This window comes from Phocoena phocoena, chromosome X, assembly GCF_963924675.1.
Source record: "Phocoena phocoena chromosome X, mPhoPho1.1, whole genome shotgun sequence".
Lineage (NCBI taxonomy): Eukaryota > Metazoa > Chordata > Mammalia > Artiodactyla > Phocoenidae > Phocoena > Phocoena phocoena.
This window is the reverse complement of record NC_089240.1, coordinates 109,941,731-109,958,459: the sequence shown is the minus strand read 5'-3', so window position 1 is coordinate 109,958,459 and position 16,729 is coordinate 109,941,731.

Sequence of the window (16,729 nt, the reverse complement as noted above, 5' to 3'; positions counted from 1 at the left end):
ACACCATCGTAAAGCAATTATACTCCAATAAAGATGTAAAATATATATATATTTTTAAAAAAAATGTCTCCAGACATGTCCAAATTCCATTATCCCCTGGGATACAAAATTGCCTCCCATTGAGACCCACTACCTATCCTCTCTAATTCCTCCCCACAACCCCATATACAGATTAGGCTATGGCTCCCTCCTGTTGGGCATGAAAGGATAAATAGAATCTATCTTGAATAACTTTGTCATCAGCACTATTAAAAATAAATATCATTGTGTTTTTTTAAGCTTCTTATCCAAAGATCAAGGAAATGAGTATCTGCCGGTCACCAGAAATTACACCAAGGACAAAAACGTAATTGTAATATTATGATTAGAAATACTAAAATAGTAATTTGTGTAAAGACTGGATTTGGTACTGATTGCTTCCGCTTATAAGATGGATAAATCCTCTGTCCTCTGTTATAAATGATGGATTTTGAGTAATGCTTACCAACAATGCTACAGCCGCTCTTGCGGTCCTAATTACTCAATTGGAGTCACTGTCTCCACACGCCTCTGAACAGGACAGCCTAAGTTTTGCAGCTGACAACTCTGCAAGCCCAGTGCAGAGCCCTGTCCCTTCCACACACAGCCCCTGCTCCTGATCTCATTTCTGTACTTTTCCATTCCCAAAAAGATCCCAAAGCATTTTTTTACGCTGTGCTTCACTGACTGCTGCCACCACAGCTCCCATACCTTGCTCAGCAGTTCTGCCTCCTAGGGAAGCTCATTGGTTTCACCTGGAGCATCATCCTTGCAAATTGCTCACTGGAGGTGCTTGCTACTGATGTTTCTGAAGCCTATGGCCCTAAAGACCTCGTGAGGATCAAGACCTGGACCAGTGCTTTCTCTCAAAACCCTGCCCTTCCTTAGGCTTTGGACTTTTCAGGTCTGAAGTAGCTTGTCACTTTACTAGCAGCAGAAGTATTTCATTCTGCCACATATTTTTCTGCAGCAGTGGAGTGTGCAATCAGTGTCACCACTCTTTTTTTTTTTTTTTTTGCGGTACGCGGGCCTCTCACTGTTGTGGCCTCTCCCGTTGCGGAGCACAGGCCCCGGACGCGCAGGCTCAGCGGCCAGGGCTCACGGGCCCAGCCGCTCCGCGGCATGTGGGATCTTCCCGGACCGGGGCACGAACCTGTGTCCCCTGCATCAGCAGGCGGACTCTCAACCACTGCGCCACCAGGGAAGCCCCAGTGTCACCACTCTTATTCCCCTGTTCCTTTTAGAACTGCCCAACTGAGTAGTAGCTGTTGCCATTTTAACATTTCAACCTACTTCTTGAGTTGGCTTCTTTAGCACATGTAGGGCTAGCACAATTTGCTGGATCTAAGTGCCTTCCTTCCTTTTGTTTTCTGGCTCAGTCATTGATTTTTCTAACATACTCCTCTAGATTCTGCCTTTGTGGGGTCCCCAAAATGGCTCAGACCTTCAGAGAGCTTCCCCACTTTTCTGCTTCTTTCCCAAAGATGTCTGGGGCAAGAGGTGTGGCTTATGTTCTTACTCCTTTAAGTGTTAGCAGTATGGGCATCACCAGGGTGCTTATTAGAAATGCAGATTCTCAGGCCACACCCCAGACCTACTGAGTCAGAATCTGCATTTTCATAAGATCCCCAGTGTATTATATGCACATTAAATTTTGGGAAACACTGGCTTCCATGACCTCATGGAGGTGGAATAAAGTAAGGGGGCTTGGATGACTTTTTTGTCCTCTGCCTTCTCTGGTCTTCAGAGAGATGCCCTTATCTCCACTGAGATAGTCCTTGGCCTGTTGTCATTCACAGCTGATTTGGCCATCACTGCCATGACTCATGGTCTAGTCTCGCTGGGCTTAGTAGAATCCTCTGGCTTTCCCATTCCACCTCAGTTCTGGCTGGCTGCTCCACTAACACTCGGGATGGAGCCCTCTTACCCCCAGCCTAGTGACTCCCCATGGCAAGCTTCCCAGCTAGACTCTCAGCCCTTTCTGGGCCATGTGTATACCACATGGGAACCAAGAGTGGCTTAAGAAAGCAAAACCTCAAGGGGAAATAGGGAGAGGTTGGTAAAAGGGTACAAATTTTCAGCTATAAGATGAATAAGCTCTAAGGAGCCGGTGTATAACATGGCAACTATAGTTGAAAACACTGTTTTGTATAATTAAAATTTGCTAAGAGAGTAGAACTTAAATGTTTTCAACAACAACAACAAATGTAAATATGTGAGGTGATGGATGTGCTAATTAACTAAATGGGGGGAATCCTTTCACAGTATACATATATATCAAATCACCACAATGTATACTTTAACTATCTTACAATTTTATGTCAGTTGTAAGATAGTTAAAGCAAAACTTCAGAGAGAGCCTTGCTCTGCCTGACCACACTGTATTGCAACGTTTCTGGGTCATGCCCCAGGTGAGGAGGAGGCAGCAGGGGCGGGGGTAGCCGAAGAAATCTCTTTCTAGAGTCCAAAACAGAGAGCAGAGCAATAGCTCTTCTTTTCTCTCCATATTAACCTCAGTTATCTGAAGCACCCAGGCCCAAATGTGAAGCCCTATCTTTGCTCTCCAGCCTCTCCCACCACCTCTCCATTTTCCCACCATCTCTGAGCTGCTAAAGGAGTGGACTTTTTTCCCCCTAACTTTCCTTAAGTCATATTCTGAGCCCAGATAACTGAGCCCAGCCCTTCTTTCTGAGCCCAGATAACTGTTATTGGTGGGCTTAGGGTATCTCCAGTACACTAAAGGAGAATTTTCTAAGTATTCCAGGCTCTTCCTACACAGAAAAGAAGATAAAATTTAGGGAAATTCTTGAGACAATTGCATGGCTTGCAGGTCATACTGTCTTGGCTGTGTCATCATATTTTGGGATGACAGGTGCTGAATATTACCTGGGTGTTTATCGTGGCATTCCTCCTGTTAAAAATTCTAACCTCCCCTCCCCTAGTTCCACCCCCAGGCAGGTGGATGCCTATGGAAGACTAGGGTAGAGGTCTTGTACTTAGAGAGTCAAAAATGAAAAAAATAATATACAATTTAAAAAATAGCCCTGTTGCATAATGGCTGTTTCGCATCTGTCAAGCCCCAAAAGTGAGCACAGCAAAAGATGGTCTCCAGACCTACGTGTAGAAGGCATGATCACTGTAAAAAGTGTAAAATATAGAAAAACATGCAATATATGTAATGTGACAACTGAATAAACTTGGGCAAAAGGCATGAACAACCATTTTACTGAAGACGTACAGATGGCAAATAAGCACACAAAAAGCTGTTTAACATTATTAGTCATTAGGGAAATATAAACCAAACCAAAGTGAGATAACATTATACACCCTGTAAAATGTCTAGAATTTAAGTAACTGATCATACCAAGTATTTGCAAGGACGTGAAGCAACTAGAACTCTCTGACATTGCAGGTGGGAATGTAAAATGGTACAACCACTGTGGAAAACATTTTGGCAGCCTGAGTTAAACTTACATCTACCACATGATTCAGTCATTCCACTCCTAGGTACGTGCCCACAAGAAATGAAAATATATGTCCATATAAAGACTTGTACATCAATGTCCATAGCAACATTATTCATAATAGCCAAAAAACTGGAAACAACCCAAATGTCCTTCAGCAGGCAAATGGATAAACTGTACTGCATCCATACCATGGGATACTACTCAGTAACAAAAAGGAAAAAACTATTAATACAGGCAACAATATTGATGAATCTCAAAATAATTATGCTGAATGAAGGAAGCCAGATCACCGCCCCCAAAAAAACTGATTAGTTCATCCTGTTTGATTCCATTTATAGCAAACTCTAGAAAATGCAAACTAATTTATAGTGAAACAGATCAGTGATTTCCTGGGGGACAGGAGTAGAGAGAGGGATGAACTATAAGGGGGCACAAGGAAACTTTTGGGGGTGATGTAAATGTTTATCTTGATTGTGGTGATGGTTTCATAGGTTTATACACATGTCAAAACTGAACAAATGGTACATTTTAAATATGTTCAGTTTATTGTACTTCAATTATAATTCAATAAAGTTTAAAAATTAAATGATTTCTCTTTCATTTGCTATAGGACCATCTCACCATTTACATAGTTCTGTAAATATTCCTGAAAAAACATCACCCTCATCATCTTCTCCTCATGATGTACAGAGTAACACAACAGAACAAAAGGTAGAAAGCTGTATGTCTCGGGTGCTTTGTATTGATCATTTATTTATCTGGTTAACTTTCCTGTGTATGGGATAGCCCCTTCACTGGCACGGTACTGATTGGTTAGAAATAATGGGGTTCTACACAGGTCTGGACCCTCTCCTTGGTAGAGAAGGTTCTGAGTCAGCTTCATGCTAAATGTACCATGTAGTTGAGCAGAAACTAACAAATATTCGATGATGATGATGATGATGATAGCTAACATTTATTGAGAACCTGCTGTGGGCCAGGTCCTGTGCTAAGCTAGAAGGAAGGAAAAGGGGGGAAAGTAGGTGACATAGGATACAAAGATGGAAAAGACATCATCACTGCTCTTGAGGACTCATCTTCCAGGGATCAGGCACACATAAACAGAAGTCCTTACAGTCAAAGGAGAGAAGAGTTTTGATTTGTACAAAATGTAGAAGCACATAAGATTTAGAGAATAGTCCTGCCAAGAGAAATCTAAAAATGCTTTATAAAAGGAGGGCTTAATTGAATTAGGTCTTGAAACATGAGTGGGAAGTTTCCAGATGAGTAGATGTGAGGATATGGTGAGGCCATATTACAGACAGGCTTAAAGTGTTAAGTGAAGGCGTGAAAGTTCAAGCCAGCAAAACCATGGCAGAGGAGGAAAGCAGACTAAAAAGGTAGGTTGAAGGCAGAACTTAGTATACCTTGCTGAGGTATGAATTTATTCTCTCAGTAGTAGGGAGCCGATGCAGGTTTTTGAGTAGGGGTGTGAAATAAGAATGATTTGGGTTTAAAAAGATAATCTGGTTGCAGTGTGTGATATAGATACATAGAGAAAAGAGATTAGAAACAAGATAGTTTTGAGTCTATTGGGATAGTCCAGATAAAAGTGATAAAGGCCCAAACTAAAGCAGTGACAATGAGGGTAAACAAGAGGCCACAGACTTAAGATATTTCAGGATCAGACTATGTCAGGATTTGGTGACTCAATAGATGAGTAGAACCAGAGAAAGGGAGACGACAATGACGATGATGATGATGATTTAATTTTTGTGTATGGGTTTTCTGTGCTCCCATAGTGCTGAGGCTTACCTCTAACTCAGAACTCATTATACTCCATCATATTTGTCTGTCCTTTCTACTGGATGATAAACTTCTTGAGGTCGGGAATTATGTACCTTATTTCAGTTCCAAGCCGTGTACTCAATAAGCATCAGATTGGATTAAACTAGCCTTATCTGAAATAAACGGAACAATTCTAAGCTTTCTGGAATGGAGCACTGGATGGATTGTTAGGCCTTTAACCGGAATATGGAAGACAGAGAAGTAGCAAGTTTGGAAAGATGGGAGTACCTGAGTACATGATAAGCTTCATTTTAAACTAGTTAAGTTTAGGTACCTGTAAAAGATACCCAGTAAGAGGTTAATAATAGATATTAGCATTGAGACCAGAGCTTAGGAGAGAAGTAGGGGATGAGGGGAAAGGGGAGATACTGTATTAATTTGATTGCTCTAGAGTCAGCAAAAGTCTCTTTTAGAAGGCTGAGTACTAATTAATTTTTTGTCTTGAATGTTAAACCATACAGAAAGAAAGAGAAACAATTAAGACATCATATCCTTTAAATGATGGAGGTAAGAAAATGAACAATATTTGCAATTGCTCTAATATCTTCCAGTTAGTTTTATCATATAGTTTTCCAAGTTATGCTTTTTACCCTGATTATAAAACCTATGATTAATTTGATAAAGGAAGATATAAAAATTATTCATGATTGTAAATATTAGTATCACACATTTTTGAGTGATTGCTGGGTGAGTAGGCCCTTTGGAATTGGCAAAGAAAGCGTGGGGAAGTTAGACCCTCTGCTGTGGCTGCCTATATAAATTCCCAACATACTGCCATTAGGGAGTCCTAGTACAGAGAATTCTCCCCATGAAGGTCTCTACCCTCTAATGCCATTTTTCTCCCCAGACATAAAAATACATCCTGTTTCCCATCTCCCAGGACTGGACTAGAGGTTAGCTAAGTCTTTGTTAGTCTCTGCAAAAGATTCCCACGCATATCCTGCACACTCACCAAGAGCACTAGGACATCTCCACCTGGGCAGCCCACAAGCACCTCAGATCCAATATGTGTAAAACCAAATTCATCATCTTCTAGTCACCCCCAAACCCGTTCTCTGATTCTTTTAATTTTATTCAGGCACAAGACCTGAGTCATCTTTGACTCTTTCCTACTGCTCATATCCTACATCCAAAAGCTGCCACCTTCTGTCCAATCCACCACCTTAAATTCTCTCATAATCTTCCCTTCCTTTCCATTCGTGCTACCCATGCCCTTAAGTACTGCAATAATTTGCCTCCAATCTCTTCTTCCTCTTAATCTATCCTACATTTTGCTGTGAATGTAATCTTCCTGAAATACAGCTTTGGACATATAATTCCTCGACCAAAAAGTCCTCGGTGGTTCCCCCTTGCCTACTGAATGAAGTGCAAAACAGTTCATTCTAGGGCAGGGGAGTGGTGGGAGATTTAGCTGGCAAAGTAATTTAGGGCCAGAAGTTAGGGAGTTCAGGCTTGTCCCTGATGGCAGTGGCAGGCCACTGGAAGCTGGTAAGCAGGGGACTTCAAAAAAAGGCCTTTTATACTTAGAGATACTGCCTTAACTTCCATAAATAAATACATCGTTGACTATGGTAATTCTAGACATTATGGCAGCCCAACAAGGAGAACTATATCATTTTTTCTTATTTAAAGGTACCTCTTCTTTCCCCCAGAAATTACAAGTACTTCACTTCAAACTCCAGGTGTTTCTGCAAAAACAGCAAATGTCTATAGACACTCTCTACAGGATACTTCAAAACAAGAGGCAAGTAACATTTCTTTTGTCCCAGATACAGACAGAACAAATGAAATATGAAAGTATGATCAAGATTGGCATAACACAGTTTCATGTATTAAATGACAATTCAGAACAGCCTTATTCCCTGAAATTAACCACCCTATAGTAAGATTTTATAAAAATTGAAATGTGAACCCACAGGAATAATCCTGTGCTACTTCAGACTTCCAGCACTCATGGTTATCAGTTATGTTAGTGTTGCCATACTCTAAGTATAGGGAATATCAGTAACAAGCTGTAAGCTAACAAAAGAAAAATGGTGAGCCTGAGAGTTTAAATGTGTTAAATAGATCCAAAATTTGAATATTTGTCTCAACTCTTAATAGAGATTTACCAGAAACAACTTGAGTGTTCCCACTTAGCCCTTAGGTTACAGTCTTCCTAAATGATGAGCTTCAAGAGCTTCAAGGTCCATGCCTATGCCCTGCAGAAGAATCAACACATTGGGCTTTTGTGAATCATTTCTCTTCTAGTGCTGATGGGTTGTGCAGAGACAGCCATACTGCCTCGCCCTATCCCCTTTGTGACCAGTGATCACTCATCTGATGGCAGGAAGTTGGCCACAGACATTCAGTGTACCTGGTCACAACATATATTACCTCTGTGGGTTGCCAATTTGTCATTCATTATAAGAATCAAATGCACCTCCTTGGCTCCGTTAGCACTGCATTAACTGGCTCACCTGTTCTAAAAAGTTAACATATTTTGCCATATTCTGTGTTAAATGCATAGAAAGTGACAGACCCAATTATATATCTCTTCAAATGTAGCATGTTAGCCACAATATGCTTCTCTATATAAACACATATTTATAAAACACCTGCTGTGTCCAGGGCACTGTGCTACTGTGCTAACATCCATAATCTGTATGCTTAGTACCTGATTAAAGAATCTTAACTACTTTAAGATAGTTTAGTAGTTGCACATCAGGAATTAATAACTTTTTTCACTAGCCTCACTATACAGTCAGAAAAAAAGTATTCTCTGAGTGTAGCGTGGACGGCAAACTTAGTACTACATATGTTATCAAAAAAAACCCAATAAACGAATTTAGACCATCTGCTTTTAAAGAAGGCTTTAAAATACATTGGACAATATGCATAAATCACATGGTCACAAACACCTAATTTATTTTGAGAAATAGCATGACCACTTTTATTACAATAGAATCCAATGCTAGTTTCCAGCTTATTTCACCCATCCCATCAGTGTCAGGAAATGTACTTCTGGTGGCTTGTGTTCAGCTCTCAGGCCTGGAAAACAAATAAAGTCTACTCTGTTGGATTTATCTTCCTGTATAATTACCTAAGCAGGTAGATCTCTTGGCCAAATCAAAGAGTCACATCCCTTGTGTGCAGAAAACCTGCTCTGTGCTTTCCAGCTCTCTCAAAACATTTTCCCTATAGTTAACTTTCTTTAAAAACCACACATACTCTTTTTAGCTATCAACTGATTACCTTCCATGCTGATCAGTGCATTCCTCAGTTAGTTAATTTTAGTATATTAATGAATTCTATAAGCCTTTGAATTCTGTAAGTAATGTACGTAATGTAAACCAAATGAAACACGTGTATATTATAAATGGACTTTTTAAATCACTTTATTAAATTTCTGTGAGAAATAGATGATGTTCAAATTCTTTGAAAACTCATTTGAGGATTTTCTTTGTTTTTTCTTGTGGCATGTATAGGTGACATATGCTGATGTGAATGGGGAAAAGGCCAAGAAATCAAGCTTAAACTATGAGTCAGGTAAACATTAACAATAACTATTAAGGAAATCCTGCAATCCATTAATGCATTCATTCAACTAACATTTATTGAGCTTTTGCTACATGCCATGCACTATGCTAATTATTGAACACATGAAGTAGAGAAGCCATGGTCCCTATCCTGGATTTTACAGTTTAGTGTAGAACAGTCATGCCAGTAATCACAATCCAATATAATAAGTGCAATAAAGGAGGTATATAAACAAAGTCCACTCTCCATAGGGAAGCCAAGGAAGCTTTTACAGAAGGTGCCACAATTGAGCTGAGGAGACATGAAGGATGAGAAAGAATTTTCTAAGCAGACAAATGGAAAGAGAACCTTCCAGGAGAAGAGAATACATCTACCAAGATATATACATTAGAACATAGTGGGTTTGTGGAAATAGTTTTTTTTCAGAATTGCTTTAACTAAAAGTTCAAGTTAGAGAATTACAGATGAAGCTTGACTGGTAGATAAGGGTTAGATCATTAAGATTCTGGTAAGCTGTGCCAGGAAATCTACCTTTTATCCTGTTATCGAAGGGCAACTATTGAAGAATATTCGCAGGAGCATAATATGGTCAGACTTTGCCTTTTCTGCTCAGACATAGAAAACAAACATATGGTTACCAAAGGGGAGAGTGGGGGGGGGGAATAAATTAGGAGTTTGGGATTAACAGGTACACACTATTATATATAAAATAAATAAAATACAAGGACCTACTACATAGCACAGGGAACTATATTCAATATCTTGTAATAACCTATAATGGAAAAGAATCTGAATCACTTTCCTGTACACCTGTAACACAACATTGTAAATTAACTAGACTTCAAAAAATGACCAAAAAAAAGAAAGAAAAAAAAGAATTTGCCTTTTATAAAAAAGGAGAGTGGAAGTAGACGTGAAGAGACTGGAGGCAATGAGACAATAAAAATAACAGTTAGCATATTGAACACTTACTATGTACCAGGAACTATACTAAACTATATTCTCTCATTTAACCCTCCCAACAATAAAAGTATTTTTATCTAACATTTTACACATAAGTAAACTAAGTCTCAGAGTGGTAAATTATCATGCCCAAGATTTCACATAATATGTGGCAAAGCCAGGGTTTTAACCTAGGTCTATCTTACTCAACCAATCCTAACTGCAATACCATACTGCCCCTTATTACAATTAAGAGGCTATTACAATAGTGAAGGTTAGAAATGAGTCCTGAACAAAGTCAGTGGCAGTGAGGATGAAGAGCTGGGCACAGATTGGACTCAGACTAAGAGGGTCAAATGGATGAGATTTGGTTACTGATTGAATATGGGGGAAGAATGAATTGAAGACAACTCCCAGATTTCTAGTCTGAGCAACTTAATGGATAGTGAATAGTGGTGCCATTCAGTTGACAGGCAATACATTAAGATGAACAAGTTTGGAAGAGAAAAAATAAGTTCAGCTTTGAATATGTTGAGTTTGAGATGCCTGAGGGCATCCAAGTGGGACATCTAAGTGGAATAGTCAAGGGGGCAGTTGTAGATATTGGTCTGGGATGCATGGGAGAAGCAGTGAAAAGAACACCTTATATCAAAACCTATGGGAAATAATAAAAGCTGTTCCCATAGGTTTGATATAAAGTGTTCTTTTTAAGGTAGATTATACTTTCCCCTTTTTATTCCCTCTTTGACCTAAGAGTTATCCATAAGTATGTTGCTTAATTATCATGAAATTAATATTTTCGGCCACATTTTTAAAGTTAGGTTCAGAGAATGTAGCCTGTAGATCTTTAACACATTGAAGTTGTTAACGTTTTCTTTGTGGCCAAATATGTGACTGATATTTGAAAGTATTCCATGGACATACAAAAAATGTATAATTATTTAAAGGATGTAAGGCTCTAAATGAATTTTAAATTATATTTATTGATTATATTATTCAATTATTATATGTCTTTACTGATTTTTTTGTCTACTAGACTCTTTTCTTACTGCCTGCTAGATGTGTCCAGCCATCAAAGAGGTGTATGGAAGTTCTACACTATAATTGTATTTTTATCAAATTCCCATTGCATTTCTAATAGGTTTTACACAGTTAGGCTCTTTAGGATATTTAATGCACCATGTTGCTAGAAACCATAGAAGAGTTCCTTATTCTTTTAACCACGCCATTATTTATCTATTGCTAAATAACCAAAAAAACTCCCTAAAACCTGGCAGCTTAAAAAAATCATCTCACAGTTTCTGTGGTTAGGAATACAGAAGCAACTTAGCTGGATGGTTCTGATTCAGGGTCTCTCATGAGGTTATGGTCAAGATGTCATCCAGGGCTGCTGCAGTCATCCTAAAGGCTTGACTGCGACTGGAAGATTCACTTCTAAGGTTTCTCACTCACATGACTGTTGGCAGGAAGTCTCAGTTCCTCACCACGTGGGCATCTCCATACATCTCTTGAGCATCCTCATGATATGGCATCTGGCTTCCCCCAGAGTGAGCAATCCAAGAGAAAGGGGCTGAAGCCACACTATATTTTACAACCTAGTCTCAGAAGTTATACACCATCACTTCCACTACATATTCATTAGAAGCAAGTCACTAAGTCCAACCCACACCTAGGAGAAAAGAATTAACCTCCACCACAGGAGGGAGTATTATGAAAGAATTTGTAGACATATTTCAAAAACACCACAACAGTATTATCTTCACACTTTTTTCCAGGTTTGTTCACTATTAATTCCAGCTCCTTCCTTTCCAAAACTGTACACACTCAAAAACATACTCATACACAAAGAAACTCAAGAAGGTACATAAAATTTAAGTAAAACTTCTATGCAGATCGTTGGAATTCACTGGTTATTCACAATACACTTTACATTTATTGGGAGAAAAATAAATAGATATTCACCTTGACTTTGAACTGGCTTTAACTGGTAATACTACCAATACTTTCTAATACTTTCTATTATTCAAAGTATTCTGTTTGTTTAAGACTGTTTAGTCATGATTGTGCACAACTGACATACACCATCCCAGTATTCCTTGGATGTATTCTACATGAAGACTTGCTTTAGTATCATTATCCAGAAATAGTCACTAAAATCCACTTATGGAACTTTGCTAGATGGCATACAAAGCATGTTAGACAGTATTTGAGTGGGAAGAGATTAATGACAGGCAGACTAATGAACAAACATTGAGCCAACGCGTGTGTTAAAGAATTAATTCAAGGGACTTCCCTGGAGGTCCAGTGGTTAAGACTCTGCGCTTCCACTGCAGGGGGCGCGAGTTCGATCCCTGGTTGGGGAACTAAGATCCTGCATGCCACGTGGCGCAGCCAAAAGAAAAGAAGAATTAATTCAACAAATAAATGTTCTTGAGTGCTTAGTATATGCCAGGCACTGTAATCTAGTACTCACAATACAGCATAGTAAGTCCTATAACAGAAGGATGTATAGGGTGCTTCAGGAGCATTGACAGAGAATGCGTCTATCTAGGCAGATATCAAGGAAGGCTCTCTGAAGGAGGTGACACAAGCTGAATGAGTCCTAAAAATGAGAAATTTAAGAGGGACACTAGAGTTACAAGGGAAATAGTGAGGGCAGAGGCAAAGGGAACTGCGTATTGTTCAGTATCTCTGGAGCATAGAATATATGTAGAATGGTGACCAGAGATGAGGCTGGTGAGGAAGGCAATCATCCCAGACCTTAAGGTGTATTTGATGCCTGACTGGTAGTCCCTGGAGGGTTTAAACAGAGCATTGACAGCAGGGAATAAAAGACCTATTAAGATACGTTAATTACCATTTTACAAGTAGCCCATGAAGGATACCAATAAATAGTAATTTTCTTTTTCTCTCTGAAAATTCACCTGCAGCTCCCGGAATCTTCTTTTCTCACGACTCATCAATTAAGTAAATATCTAGGGGGCTTCCCTGGTGGCGCAGTGGTTGAGAGTCCGCCTGCCGATGCAGGGGACACGGGTTCGTGCCCCAGTCCGGGAAGATCCCACATGCCGCGGAGCGGCTGGGCCCGTGAACCATGGCCGCTGAGCCTGCACGTCCGGAGCCTGTGCTCCGCAACAGGAGAGGCCACAGCAGTGAGAGGCCCGGGTACCACAAAAAAAAAAAAAAAAAAAAAAGTAAATATCTAAGAAAACTTAATAAAGTAATGTGTTGCTTTAAATTAATATTTAAATAATTACACAGGAGTGCTGTTTGAGTCCTCCATTCTTGTAGTTTTACTTGTCTGTAGTAACTCTCCCCTTTTGCAACCTCTTAGGACTAAGCTAAAATTGCAAAGTAGGCAAAGCTAGCTGTTTGCGCTCTTCCACCTCCTTCTCTCTTTGTTCTCCCTTTAGTCCTGTGCCCCCGATAGACAGTACTTTCACTCCCCTTTCAGGGAGCACTACTTCTGGGATCTGGATCTATTCTTTTCCCCATCCCCACTCAAAAATGCTGCATTACTTTTGCCTTTTGAGGTTACTGGTTTTCTAATGATGATAAATTCGTTTACTATATATTTATTTATTTATTTTTAACATCTTTATTGGCGTATAATTGCTTTACAATGATGTGTTATATATATAGTATTAATGACTTAATCTGCTACCCCCCTAAGGATATTTGCACTGTAATCCGAAGTAATCAGTCTCTCATGATGCAAAATAAAGGCCAGTGGAGAACTTTTCTTTGGCCTGGGAGCCTTTCACCCCTCAAACCTTGGTGGCCACCCATTCTGCTGATGTCCTATTCCCCTCAAACTTGAATAATAGTTCATGCACATAAAATAACTCCTGATGGAACACACATACCCAACACCATCATCTTTTAAACACTCAAGAAACCAAATGAGGTTCAGGATAGTTTTTATAAATCCCAAACTCTGATGCAAATGGTTGGGTAAAGTGAAGTAGTGTGTGGTGGTAAATGGTGTTGATGTTCAGACCAAGCGTTTTAGAAAAGGATTTGGGGGTAGGAGTGATAGAAGTCAGCTTGTCTGATTTGCTGAGGGCTCATGGGATACAAGGATGCTGAAGGAAGGAAACTGACTAGCTCAGTATCAAGGTAGTTTCAAGAAATAAAAGTGAGAGAATAATGATTATGTGTAGTTTTACACAGTGTTAATTCCTGCCTCCCTCTTCCTCCTGACCAACTCCCACCCTAGACTACAGAATCACTTGAGTCTTTTCAATAGCAAATGCTCTGGATACCCTTTTATTAAAACTCAGCTAAGATGAAGAACTCTGTATATGACCTGGAGCTTCTCTCCCATTCCTTTCAAATACACAGGGTTAAAATACCTTTAGCTATACCCAGGACAATTCCAGGACACAGCACAAGAAAACCTAGCTACAACACATCTGGTATGGCTCTGCCCATTGCACCCATGTCACATTCCTTTACCTTACAGAAAAGAACCCAGGTTCAAGGCCTTTGGCTTAGTCCTCTTGTTCTGATGCAGCTCTTTGCTTCCCAAGACTCAACTGTGGACGCATCGTGTCTGTTCCACCATTTACCTCCTCTCTCTTCTCTTCCTCCAACTCCTTGGTTCTCTGTTTTTTCTAATGCTAACGTAAAGGACATACACAGTAAGCTTAATAAAATAGAATTAGGAACCAAAGAAGTCAGGACAGGAGGAAGCAAATGTGATGAGATAGCGATGTGGTAAACAGTTGTAATTATTAAGCTTTGCATTTAGATACTGAGTATGTTCTGATGATTGGGATGGAAGATGAGAGGAGAAACAGAGTAAAGAAGGCAGTGAGTCTGTTGCCCTGAAGACTGTGCTCAGAAGTTTGTATTTCACTCATTGAGTGACAGTCTAAGGTTTTTTTTTTTTTTTTTTTTTTTTTTTTTTTTTTGCGGTATGTGGGCCTCTCACTGTTGTGGCCTCTCCCGTTGCGGAGCACAGGCTCCGGACGCTCAGGCTCAGCGGCCATGGCTCACGGGCCCAGCCGCTCCGCGGCATGTGGGATCTTCCCGGACTGGGGCACGAACCCGTGTCCCCTGCATCGGCAGGCGGACTCTCAACCACTGCGCCACCAGGGAAGCCCGACAGTCTAAGGTTTTGAGGAGAGATGTAATATTATCAAATCAGTAACTTTGCTGAACACCCCTGATAGCATCATATACGACAAATTGAAGACAGACACTTCTTCTCTGCAGAAGTCCATTAATGATTTGTAGCCTGCACAGTGGCCTTCATTTGTACACATAGAGCTAAAATATGTTAAATGGAAATTTATTTACCAAACTTTCTTGAGAACCTACTATGTTCAAAGTATAGTGCTGGTTATTAGACAGATACCAAGATGAATAAAGCACTGCCCCTGACCTCATTTGTGCTTCACAAAGCACGAGGAGAAGAGACAGGGAGACATGAGCAATACCAGAGAGTGAATTGAGGGCAGGACAGTGGATAAAATGTTAGGCAAAGGGAGGGCCACCCATGGAACTACCCAGTTTTTGGCTTATCAGATTGGACCACTGATGTTAGGATACAGAGGTGCTGCTTTTAAATCCCATTCAACCACTAGAATGAGTAAATGGATTTGGCAATAGAATGGACTACATGTATGTATGATCAGGAGGTATGAGACATCACTCCAAAGCTGTGGGCCTGAGGTACCAGTAGAGGACCACCAGTTACATTAAAACTTAGATATTCAGAAGGATTAGGCAGACAGACTAAAATTCAGTCTTGTCACATTAATCTTCAAGGGGTGGTTGGCCAGTTATCTTTTGGACTAAAGTGAGGTTGTATGGAGGAGAAGGTTAGGAAGAGAAAGGTTATATTTATAGTTTTATGACATAGCAAGTTAAACGGTGAAAACTGTGCCTTATCTTTGGGGCTTCTAAACTAATTATCATTAATATCACTGCCCTCTTTATTTAAGAAGTAGAGAGTTGGCAGTACAAATGACCTAAACCTTAGATGCTTTAGTAGCATCAACCTATTAGGGAAAACCACCTAAGACTAGGGAAAAGTGGATGGAATATTATGGCACTCCTAGAATTGTTGTGGAACTTTCCAACATAACAGTGAGTTCATTTGCATGTTTCTGCTCAATTGACTCCAAAGAGAAACTGATAATTCATTGCAAATTGCAGATTTGTATCCAATATTACAACTAGTTTCTGTGGTCTTATATTAAGGCTTTTCTGATCTATATGGTTAGTTTTGTTCTCAGTTCTGTGCTATTTCCTTTTATCTAAATGCATGCCTTTGGGACAGAAAGTCTGTGGGGAGAAGTAGAAACATACACAGGACTCCACTTGCTGCCTGTGGTATAAGATAGGGAGAGCAGAAAAAAAGAATCTGGGTGCATTGGATTGCAGAGGATCTACAAAAAAGAAATTGTGCTGGAGTTGGCCTAAGAAACTGGGTCTTAGAAAAATGAATGAAGCCAAAGGATAGGAATTATGTCACTGACGTGAGCATTCATGTTCTAGGTTCTATATTGCAAAAAGGTATTAGTCTGTGGATGGGCTATTGATGCCTAACCCTAACTGAGACCTTTTCCTGCTAGGATTTAGGTTGTAATTTCACAGTCTGTCTGTATGTCTCAAAATTAAATTGTTAGGCCTTGGAGGAAACAGTAAATTTGATAACATAAAGGCAGGACAAGTAAAAATGAAAATAGAAGCACCATGTTTCCTTTAAGAAGGTCAAGAAGAAGAGAGGCAAGGGATCCATGGAGGCAGAAAAATATGAAAGTAAATCATAATTAGTCTTAGGCCTTGATTTTTTTAAACTTTTTGTTATTATTCTATAATTTACATGATTTTGTTGTTCTCTTGCTACAATTTAGTAAAATATAATTTTGGTTCCATGTAGTAGGTCATAACAAATAATTCTGATTAGAACACAGAATAGAATATTGTGATACCTAGAAAAGGGC